The sequence below is a fragment of the Chaetodon trifascialis genome, chromosome 18 (genome assembly GCF_039877785.1).
Source record: "Chaetodon trifascialis isolate fChaTrf1 chromosome 18, fChaTrf1.hap1, whole genome shotgun sequence".
Taxonomy (NCBI): Eukaryota; Metazoa; Chordata; class Actinopteri; order Chaetodontiformes; family Chaetodontidae; genus Chaetodon; species Chaetodon trifascialis.
In genome coordinates, this window is record NC_092073.1 from 12875500 (window position 1) to 12887673 (window position 12174).

At 41.6% G+C, this 12174-nt stretch overlaps 1 protein-coding gene across 5 annotated transcripts in view; it reads right to left on the bottom strand.

Annotated features, from left to right (window-relative positions):
- The window catches only part of myripb (myosin VIIA and Rab interacting protein b), a 105686-nt gene extending 104063 nt beyond the window's left edge, over positions 1–1623 (bottom strand). For 4 of the 5 annotated variants that reach the window (XM_070986335.1, XM_070986334.1, XM_070986333.1 and 1 more), the window contains exon 1: positions 1410–1501. The gene's annotated coding sequence lies outside the window, so the exon portion shown is untranslated. Of the gene's footprint in view, positions 1–1409 lie in introns of all 5 variants that reach the window. The other variant, XM_070986336.1, reaches the window with a different exon arrangement.
- Positions 1624–12174: the final 10551 nt, after the last annotated feature.

Genomic DNA, 12174 nt, shown 5'->3' on the forward strand with positions numbered 1-12174 from the left:
CACATGACAGTCAGAATGTCTGCTGTGATAAAGGCCTGTTATGTTGCTGTTTTGTATGATGTGTGTCATCAAGTGTGTCACTTAATACAAGTGCAAAATTAGCAGCAAAAGACGCTCTGAGACGCTTCACTTGTTTCACAACCGCAGTCTAACATATCGGCCAATATGGGTGGAAAAGAATGGCTCCAAAAAAAACAGCATCTATCTAATTTTTTGGACATCTTTGCCAAGCCAATGCTGTGAATAAGAATTCTGCCACGTTAAGTAGTGCTTAGATTATGCCAAAAAGATATTTGGTGAAGACACACCAAGTAGACACTTACTTCCTGTACTGCACCCACATATTTGACAGAGGGATACATCCAAATCCTCACTGGAGGCTCAGTATGAGGGAGCCCTTGATCATTTGTCACTGTTTGACATCCACCTGCTGTGTCACATCCATCACTACCTGGCCAATTACCACTCTATGCAGAGCAGGAGAGGAGGCTGCAAAGGTGAGAATGCTGAACCACGCACACAGCACACATGCATGCACACACATTTTGACCTGAAGTGTTAGAATCAAAACAGATGCTAATTGAATCTTCCTCCGAGTCACTGTGCATGTGACAAAGTGTTGAGAATGGCTGTAGCACAAATTCTAAGAATGGGCTGTAATTCAAGCTGAGTGATCTCTATTTTTCTTTGAATGAATCTCTCAGAATAGCAGACTGATTCATCCACTACGTGGGTAAATGTATTCCTGGTGTCTCCCTAAAAAGCATCCCTAGACGACCTAGTATTATTGTCAACAGGTGAAAGGCATCAACACAGCAGAAAACAACAGAAAAAAACCCACCTGCCCCCGCACTCAGAGGGGCTGCCAAATAAGGATTTCCAGCTTGCATTCCTTTGGGTTAAAGGTTTCTCTGTGGCCATGGCTCTGAGATAAAGCATGACTTTATTATGAGCAGTTCCTGCTAATTAAACCAAAACATGTAGAGTGTCCCCATGCAAAAAAAAGATGAGTCACACTCTGTACCTGCTTTTAGTTTTCTTTTCAGCAAATTCACCTGATTACATCCTCCTCACATCCCGCAACAATGCCGCACTTTCCTCATTTCAAACCCAGCACCTATCCATGCCATTCATCCTGCCACAGTAGGATAACATCTGTCTGAGATCCGAGTCAGCTTTAGCACCTATGTATCGGGCAGGTTGCAGCAAACGGCAGTGAAGAAGGTGATGAAAGAGATTTCGCAGAAACGTGCATTTTCATATTGAGGTATGCGAGCGTGCGCCGAGCCTCTGAAGCACACATCTAAAGCAGACACCTGACAATGAGGCTCATGTTTCATTAATCCCTGCTCATTAGAACAGGCTAACATCCACCTATTCGCAGTGAGTTGATGTGGAGAATCACTTACACAGGATCAGCGGGTGCCGGATGACCGCCAGTTACAATCTCTTTCACGTTATCCCAGATACTGACCAAAAAAAAAAAAGACGCGGAGGGATGCGCCTCTGCAAGTATAAACTTCCGCGACACCTGTCTGTCTCCCGGATACTTTTGGCTTGCCTGCCCCCTCGGCAAGTCGGTTTATTATTTTCCCCCCAAAGCAGCAGACGCAGGCAAGGCTGAATGGGCGATCACGAGGTTTGTATTACACGGAGGAAGGAGGAGGAGGAGGAGGAGGGAGGGCGCACGGCGAGCGAGGTGAGGGATTGGCACCCAACCTTGATTCTTCCTGTATTCATGGTGACACGGAGCGGTGGCGGGATGGAGCTATACGAGGGGGGAGCTGCTGGAAATCAGAGGTAGTTGAGTCTGTTTTCTAGCTTGGCTGATTCGATATCTAATCCTTTTTTTTTCCCTGCTGGCACCTGGACATCCTGCGCTCCAATTTGGCACTGCTGCCCCTGACGGAGGAGGAGGAGGAGGAGGCGGCAGTGAGTTGGCTGGCTGCTCCATTCACAAAGCCAGTCACAGTGCAATTAACCTCAGAGAGAGATGAAAACATCCCAATTAATCCAACATCTATCGCTTAGAATCTCAGTCTGCGGTCTAACAATTGTATTACCTCACTATTTCAATGATTTGGTTTACTTAACTTTCATATTTCAGTTAAGGAAGAAGTCAAATAGTTATATAATGCATTGCATAAAACCTCAAGTGAACTCTTAGAGAAAGAATAGAATAACAATTGTCCGAACAAGGCGCATACACACTAAATCTATTCAATTCAATTCAATTCAATTCAATTTTATTTGTATAGCGCCAAATCACAACAGAAGTTGTCTCAGGACACTTTCCATATAGAGCTGGTACAGACCAAGCTCTTTCATCTACAGAGAACCAGCAATCTCTCATACATGAATAGTATACATGTGTTTTTATCTATCTGTCTATGTGAGAAAACAGCCACAGCATTGCACTCCCGTAATTGTATTTTGCTGGGCCACTTGAGTGTACACTCTTCCTGAGTTGTGGTCTGGCAGAGCATCACAGCTGAAGAGAAAACCTGCCTGTTTGTTCTCTTTATTAGTGCACAACCTTCAGGAAAAAAAAAATGCTGACAGTGTTGTAAAAACACTTTCTGGGCTGTGGTACTTGCTCAACAAGGTCAATTTTAGCAAGATAAGGAGCCATCCTAACATTGCAATAATGGGCTCCTTTTTGGAGATTATAAATCAAGTTGGACTGATGCTTTCTTTAGTCTAATTAAGGCTGCATTTTACAAGAGATACTGCCATGGAAACTGCTCAAAGTCATGTATTTTCCACATTAGGTCTTATTTTCACCTACAAAAACACCTCAATGAGTCACTACGGGCTTGTGTTCTGGAAACCTGTGTGTCACACCCTTGATCTACATGCAGTTTGTACAGAATCACAATGCTGCTGCCGCAGCAGGTCTCTGTAATCTTAGGTATTCAAACCATATCGGTTTTAATACACACAGAAAACACAAAAAGTAAATGTACTGCAAATATTTCAGCCCACAGTTCATGTAGGTACGTCCAAACACATGCTGTGTGAAATATTTACATGATAAATAGTGACATATAGATCGATTGCATCACATTTCATTGGAATTGTTACTTATCTATAGCTCTTTGGGTCAGCCCTGTCAGCCCTGTGCACTTCCTCTTTGCCGTCATCCAAGGCCTGAATAGAAGTGGGTCCTAAATCTCAAACAGACGTTCAGACACACATGCACACACTGTTTGTAGTAACTGCTAAAAGCTACATGGTAAGCTTCATTTCATTTTTTACTTCTCAACTCCAGATCTGTACCATTTCTAAACCTAATCTTTTAGAGATGAATGAGATAATATTCCAGCTAAAATGTATAAGAATGGAAATTGTATTCCCCTGTTCACATATACTGTGCTAGAATTAGCCCAGTGCAGAAATATAAGGTCTTGGTAATTATTGTTAGAAGGTCAGAAGCAGGGATTATTTAAATCGGGTTGCAATATGACTGCGTAGCGGATGCTCAGTGGTGCACTTTAAAATGAGTGATTATGATGGGTCAGTGCTCATTGCTTGGAGATTTAAATAACATAATGTCTGGCCTGTTAAACAGCAGTTTCACTTGCTTTGTCTGCGAGATTTAGTTATAGCAGGGGGAACAGTCACATTGGAACATAACCACATGGACTGCTGCTGGAACGCTACCGTAAAAGGAAGGTAGAAGAAACACAAAAGGGACATTTTCACAGCGCAGACTGTAATCAGATAAACTAGAGGCAGAAGAGAGATGATTTCACCATGACAGGACAGAAAGAAGAGTGGTTTTACTGGCCATGGACACTCCCAGTACAATCCCAGTCTCCTATTGTAGGTCACTAAATAGCTGCAGTGTACAGTGAGGGGTCATTTTAGGGTTTTACATCAGCAGTCCTCTGGTCACAAGCACATTTCTGCAACCGTAAGGCAACTGCTGATGTATGTTGAGCAAAGCGTATTAAAGGCCTCATGCTCCAGTAATACTGGTGTTTATGCTTTACGTTCACTTGCTGCATGACTCTGCATTTACATCCGCAGACCTGAGGTGAATGTGAGTATGATGTCTTCATTTCGTGGCTTATTCTTCAAACTTTTCCTATTTTGCAAAAGGCTGCATACAGTGGATATTGTTTGCATTTCTTCCTGGTTGATTTAAGTTGTTTCAAGGCAGTATGTACATTTACACACTATATGAAAGCCATCAAGATTGTTGGTGGGAACAGAGGGAATATTCATGCAGTCATTCCTCAGTAGCTGCTGTGTGAAAATACAACCAGCAGGTCAGTGATAGATTTTAGCATTTGAGCATGGGAGTTCTCAAAGCCTGCTGGGGAGTCATGACTGAAATGTTTAGAGTCACTAAGGAGAGCAAAGCATTCTGGTCCTTCTATCCGTGTCACATGCTGGTGCTACAGTGTTCTTATGTGCACACATGTGTGAGTGGTTATTGTCTGCAGTGACATTCTGTGTTTTTGTGTGTTTGGAGACAGATTATAGCTCCGCAGCCTAAGCGTTGGCATTTGAGGTCATTTGTCACGGAGGGCTTCACTGCACACTATATGATCTCGTCCTTCAACCAAATGTCAGCCTCTGAAAACCATATAAACGCTCAATGAATCATAACTGTATGTTAGCAGCCAGTAAGAGTTGATTCATGGATGTTTTGTCTGGGAAAGTAGTAACAGTGATTCTTTTGGAAAGGCAACAATTTGCACTATTACTGTAACTGCATGCAGGCAGAAAACACCAATCATTCAAATATGTACCTGCTGGACGAAGTGATGAAAGGGAAAAACAAACCTCAGCCACCAGGGGGCCTGCAAAAATTACACCTGCCACTTGGGTGCTCTGTGAGTTATTGTCATAATTGAATGTATTGAAAAATACAAGAGTGTCATCAAAATTAAAGGAACTGTGGTTCAACACGTTAAGGTGTCCTTCAACTACAGTCTAAATTTCTAAATACAGTCCGTGATTTGTGGAAAAATCTAATCCTAAATGCTTAGTAGCTACATTTTATGATGGTATCTGAATATTTGAATTGTCTCTGGCCTGCTTCTTGTGTGATGTCTTGCAAAAAAGTGGTGAACTTACAGAAGAAATAAGCAATTGCTCTGATTCTGACTACAAAAACCTGAAGTTTACTGCTGATACTTAGATGGCTGAATTCTATTTATCCCACTGTGCCATTAAGAAAAAGATAAACCTTCAGATTATCAAGCCTACCTAACTCTGAATATGCTCAGAGATCATATTCCTGTAATAAAAACTCAGTGACGTCTCTGTGGTCAGGGAGGCAGCAGATGCATCAGATGCACTTACCAAAGAGGACATTTTGCACCTGTGACACTCAACATTCAGTCATTCTTCAGTGATCCATGATCTATATTGACCTACATACATAAGCCTGCTTCTGTCTCCACCTGGTAACAGTGGTAATGCCATGCTCTTATTGACTTTTCTTCTTCCTGTGATTCTCACGGGGAAGCTTTTCGAGGCCGGACCACTTACTTGTAGACAACCGAGGTGGTAGGTGTGTATCACTTCAAACAGATGATTTGCCACCAACCAAAACGGTTGCCTCACATCTTTTAAAGTCCACATTTATAGAATAATTCTGTTACCAGCAAGGTGTGTCCCATTTCAAGCATCATTCAGATACAGCTTTCTTCTACCTTATTACGTGACCAATGGATTATCCCATAATCCACTGGTCACTCGCAAATTGTCTTTGGGTGATTCTTTCTCCCTCAGAAAGTCCTAAAATTAGCAGATGTAGTCACTTTCATGGGCCACGTCTTTGAGATAATATAACCCATAGTTCAAACACAGTTTCATCATAATTTCCATTTTGTTGTCCCTGAAGGCAACAACATGTGGAAAGTCACTGAATTCACTTTTTAATTCCAGATGATTCTATAGTCTGACTATTAAAAAAGCCTTTTGCATTCAACCATGTGTGAACAATTAACTGTCCATGAGCATGTGTACTGTAATTTGAGATTATATTTACATGATAAGACAAAAAAAAGCATAATGTCCATCAGCAGGGAAAGACTGAACTGTCTTGAGTAGACTTATACATGATTACACTGCAAATTATAAAACAGATGCTAACAAGCCCATAAAGCATAGTCAGTTATCCCCAATTCAATGGAAAACTTTTAGTAAAATACATGATTTGCCGTAATTGATATCAGCGTATTAAAGACCTGAGACACTACGGACCTCTGGGTCAGAGTATTGATTTTGGATTAAACCTCATGCTTTTATTCCCACAATAATGTCCGTGTTTTAAGTCCTCTGCTGCCTTTCTACTAATGCCAAGATGAGCAACATATTTCCCACCTCACTACTGCTGGAGTGTTCAGTCTGCAGTCACTCAGCTTATTCCATTTGAACATACATTTCCTTGTGTGTCAGTGACAAGGTGGAGGTGAAGCCTCTGCCTACTCAGCATGACTAATTGCCCATAAGTGGCCATTCCGGTGTTGGAAACAAAGCATCACAAATACCAAACAAACACAGTGAGTCATCGCATGATTTGTGCAGTTCTTCAGAGTGTGGAGTCCGGGGAAAGGGAAAAGAAGCTTGTTTCACACTGAATATTTTTACATCTGATGAAATGATAGATGGATGTGGGTTTTGTCTTATTAATATCTGATAAATGCATTTTGAGAAACCCCCAAAGTGGTCAGGGCTGCAGTGGCGGAAGGCAGTCATGAAGCCATTTCCCCTGTTACTGCTAATAAACAAGAGCTGATTGTCCTCTGGGTTGAGTAATGAGTTAAAGCAGGAGCTGAGGAAAATCACACTCATAATAGAAAACAACCGCCTTACCTCCTGGATACATGACACACAGCCGTGGCTGTTAGCGCTGGATGGAGCCAGTTTGCTTGGGTGCTGCAAAATACCTTCATAGCAGATGTTCATTAACGCTGATTTGCATTTGAACACAAACAAGGGAGCAGAAATGCAATGCAAGAACATGGCAGGCATGGAAAGTAAAGTTTGTGGACAGGAGGAGGTCAGATATTCCTGTGAGGACGGCTGACCTGAGGGTTTGAAATTTCTAATAGTATGAATGTCGTTCTTCATTTTCTGGACAGATTCCATTTGGCTGTACTTTTCATGTACAGTGCAAGGCTTTCCACGTCGACGTTCACATTTTAAGATGTTCCTTTTGGCCTCCAATAGCCCCTAACTAATTCTTTTCCCTTCCACTGTTTAGAAACGACAACATATTGACTGTCTGGTCAATCTCCTCCCAGACTATATTAGTCACACAGCACAGAAGTCTGCTAACATCCCTCCTTTCCTGTGTTTATTTCACAAATGTGGATGATGAGAGAAAATTTGTCAGCCACTCCACTTCCCGGGTTTGCTTGCCAATAGTTTTCTCCAGCCAAATTTAGCCGCAGCTGTTTGCAAAAGAGGTGTTTTTGTTGCTAGTAGTCACCCAGCACTGTAAGATATTTCTGTGATGGGTCTGAGATTTAGCAACACTTGTTAACACATACCACTGGCAAATATGCACTTCAGCCCAGACCATGATCATTTCATCAGGCCACGAGTGCACCCAGATATCTGAGGGGTAGATGAGCTCATAAAATGGCTTTAACTGATTCTGTCTTGTAGTCAAAAGATAGATAACCACTACGTTCCACAAATCTACCAACTAGCAACTAGCACCAGTTTAATGATGCTACAAATTAAAGCTGCACTAGTCAGTATCCTTTTATTAATGGTGGATGAAATTTCTATGCACAATGTAAAAAGGGTCCCTCATAGTGACAAACTCACAGAGAATTATTACCAACTATCGCTGCATGTTAGCATCTTCCAGCTCATTATTTTGGGCTTACAGCCCTCAACCTCAGTCTCACACCTCTCATCTACCTCATTTCTATTTTGTTTAAGATTTTGGCATTTGGTGGCAGATATTTAAGAGTTGGTGAAGAGTAAAGCAGAGCTAAAAGGAAATTGAATATTAGATTTAAATTCCTCTGGTAGACAGAAGCATGACTGTAAATTAATGCTAATATTTTGTGTTAAAATCACTGAATGTTTAAAAATGTTTTTGCAGTGGAAGTTAAATAGTAGAAATGTGTGTTTTTATTAGCTTATTAGCTCCCAGACATGTGAAGGTTTCTACATGATATGCAGTTAAGGATGTAAATAGAAAAAGCAATTAATTTGAAAGGTTGTTTCTGTAACTGAGCAATTCTATCATTTTATTTATTTTATGAGCAGTTTTAACTGATTCTGCAGCACAGAGGCGAGTAAGCACATGAATAACAAGAGCCATTTTTAATGATTTTTGCCGCGTTGAAGGTCTGCTATCATAATTGCTTTACCACTCTGGGGAATGAGTTGATTTACTGCTGATTGACAAAACCTGTCAGATGGACAAGTTTTTAGTATGCGGACAAAGTAGGAGACCAAATGACGAAAGTCCTCACTTCAGCACAAAGACATCTGACGTGCTGCGGGACAAAGAGCCACACAATCACTTTTGAAGAGCAAAAAGGCCTTTTAGTGGGCTCTCCGCGGTCACCTAATATAATTTCAGATTCAATTCTTTCCTCATGTTCACACAGGATTTCAATCTCTATCTGCCTCTGAACAAGAAGACATCCAGTAAGAACATCTTTATGGTATGGTATCTGTATTTTCCCAGTGAAAACAGACAAGGCTGTGAGCTGTACTCTGCTTATGATATGTAATAATGCATGTGTGGCTGCAGCTGGAGAGCAGCACAGCAGCAGCCCGTCCACACCTTCTCTCACCCAGACACAGATATGGTCAGCTATCTCCTCTCATCAAAGGCTTCAACCCCTCAGTGGCATTGTTTGAATCCAACTCCTTGCTGCCATGGTAACCACAGCGGAGAGAGGACGGGATATAAATGAGAGATAGTGAGAGGGTACGACCCTTACTACGTGTGACGCTCTCTCGTGATATTCTGTTTAGTATTCTGGCTGAATGAACAATGGTCAGTGTGCTGTGATAATAACTGGACAAGTTGGGTTTAAGTAGCAATTTCCTACTTTTTCACTGGCCCTAAAGGTTCGGCACAGTATCGCTTCATATGACCATGGATGATGCAGGTATCTCAGGTCCTCACAAACACCTGTACATAGGAAATCCTTTAAGCTTCATAATCCACATTTGAACACTCTCCATTTAGATAATGGAGGCTCATTCTGCAATGAAATACTATGATTTGGTGCCCTTCGAGCAGTGGTTCCCTTTATGGGGTGTCGGGCAAAGAGTGTTGCAGGATTTGTTCATTTCCACTGAAAGAAAATGAGCAGTAATAAATGTGATATAAACGATGCAGTTACATTGCCGCTAAGATTGGTGACATGGCAGACATTTGCCTGTCACACTTTCTGCTACGAGTTTTCCAGATGCACAGCAGTCAGTCAGAAAGAGCGAGTGTCAGGAAACGTTTGACGCTGTAACAGCTCAAAGAAATGCTGACACATCTCAGCTGTGCGTGAGATGACAGAACCTGAGCTGACCAAAAATCAGTGAAAGTGAAAGTTATTTGGCTTACGGCTTTGACTCAGGAGGGGAAACCAGATATTCCACGCTGGGATGCCTCATCTGCAAGAAAAATTTCCATGGTTTCAAAAACCACTGCTCGAGAGAGTACAACAACAATTGCCTTGTTCGCTAATTGGCTAATGGCTAGTAGATACATCCAAAGATAGCTACAGCAAAGGAGTATAGTGAGCAGCAGTCAGCCGTCACTGCGATGATATGCTGGCCCCTGTTCATACATACTGCATCTTTAATTGTCACATTTTGACAGTTTTCATGTCAAATCCTCAAAGCATTTACTGTGAAGTGAATAAAGGCTTTAATCCAGGAATCCAGGATCATGTAAACAAGGCCCTGAGGACAACATTTCAGCAGTGTGCCCTTTCGTTATTGTGGATTAATGTTTCAACATGTACCTGGCCTCTTGCTTTTTAAAAGCACCTAATATATTTGCGTATATGTGTTGACGCATTTTAGATGTCATATCTCCACAAAGCCCCCAGTCACGGAGACTTACGGTATAATTGGTTATCTACAGACTGAACGTTTTCTCTTTCTGGGAGCTTTGATGTGTAAATTGATAAGTTATGCTGATATGTGGACTGATCTAAAAGACTGTGTTTGGAATAAAGCCGAATTTCATCTGTCTTGCGTGGGAAAATGAGGGCTGTGATTGCCTTTTTATTCAGCAATACAGGATGGATATTCATTGGGGGCGTCGGGGTACACATGTGAAATTAAAGACAAATGCTGTTGGTAACTGATATATTTAAGATTCACTTGGAGCCAAATGAGGGCTCCTCTGTGTCAGCATGCTAATGCTCAAACAGCCAAGGACAATAAATGGAAAGTGAAAATAGACAAGACAGACAATAATCCCTCTTTGTTCAATGACAAATGCCCAAATTGCAGCACAGCTGTACTGTTTTTCTTAAGTCTCGTCCTTGGCTTCCTCCACTGTTTCCACATGAGAGGATTGAAAGCCTGGCTGCTTTCTCTCCCTTGCACCTTTCACAAAGCTGTTACCAAAGCAGCCACATAGAAAGACAAAGAGGGCAATGTGCTGTAGGGGAGTATTGATTTGCAATCAGACCTATGAGCCTGTCCAGTTGTACAGAGCCGAGTGGGGAGACATGAATTTCGGCCTCTCATTTCTCAGCTAGAGGTTATTATCTACATGACCCAAAATAAAATATCCAAACACTGTTTGTGCCTTCCCCTTCCTACAGGGAGTTCTCTTCATCTGCCATATACATTATACGCATACAATAACACAGAGACACTATTGGAAAGTGCTGTTTGGAGCTTGACTGAGTTTAGCTCAGTCAAATCACCTTGATGCACAAGGAGACTAACTGACTGTCACTGGTTCATTGCATCCTGAAGCATGTGGTCTCCAAGCGTGAAGTGACTCCACTCACGCTGGCTGTTATTTGTTTTGGTATTCGCACGCACATACAGTGCAAATATGTAAAGCTATAAAGGATAGGCTAGTTTCATAGAGCAAGATTGCTCTTTAAGACTCAACACAATCCAAATGTTTGTTGAAGATAGATTTTCTTCGGTTTTCTTTATTGTTCATACAGAATGAAAAGCAAATTGGCCTGGGGAAGCACAAATAGCTCACAAAACATATGAGTGAGTGAGGTCTTTAAGGACTTAAGGAGAAATGGTTCATGGTGAGTTATACATTAAGAGGGTAATTGGAACAACATTTCTGGAAAGACACGATCCTGTTCAAATATGTGGATGTTTTTGGCAACGCTCTCTGCGCCACAAACAAAATTCCATTCACCTCCATAGCATTGGGGCAGAGGCATTATTTTCAGAGACAGATATCACCGAATCTGGGCAAATTAAACCAAAACTCTCTGAATAGAGACCATTAGAGTTACGTGAGAAAATGGTTCTCTGTAATTTAGGTGAACCAACCCTTTCACAAATGGGGCAGTAGGAGAGACGATGTTTCAATTACATAATCCAAAACATCCATTACTTTATGAGTCATGTCTCCTAATCCAGATGTTGTTTCCGAAGTCACGTTTCCTGTTTTCTCTCATCCTGCTGCCAAACAGCTTTGTTGCTTACCCTCACACACGGACACAAACAGATTTCTACATTTATTTATGTGTCATAAATTACCTGTCTTCTCATCTCTCTTCAGAGCAGACAGTGTGCAGTGGGGGAAAAAAGGTGTTTTTTTTTCCTTTTTCCGCAAGGTCAACAGATGCTAGCCGTAGAGCATCATCCCCAGACACATTGACAGCAGCTCAAAGCGGAGCCGCTGATGAATGACACTTCCCATAGGGAGGCAGGGGAGGCGAGCACTGAGAGTGGCTCTGCATAGCAATTTTTTACATTTAACTCCCTCAGATGTATTAAAAAGTTACTTTAAACTTGAAAGGGTAGGGTGAATAACAGGGATTTGGAGTATGAAATAACTCTCCCTCGCTGTTATTACTGTCTCTTTACGTGGCCACATTGTGGTTTGTGAGAGGTTAATGTAAACTTGTAACCTTGGTAATTTGAATTTTGACATGCCTTAGAAGAAGTCATCTGATGTTTTGTTAAACTTAAGTACAGACTGTGATTTTGGAAGGAACAACTCTGAAATGTACTGCTTGGTCAGTC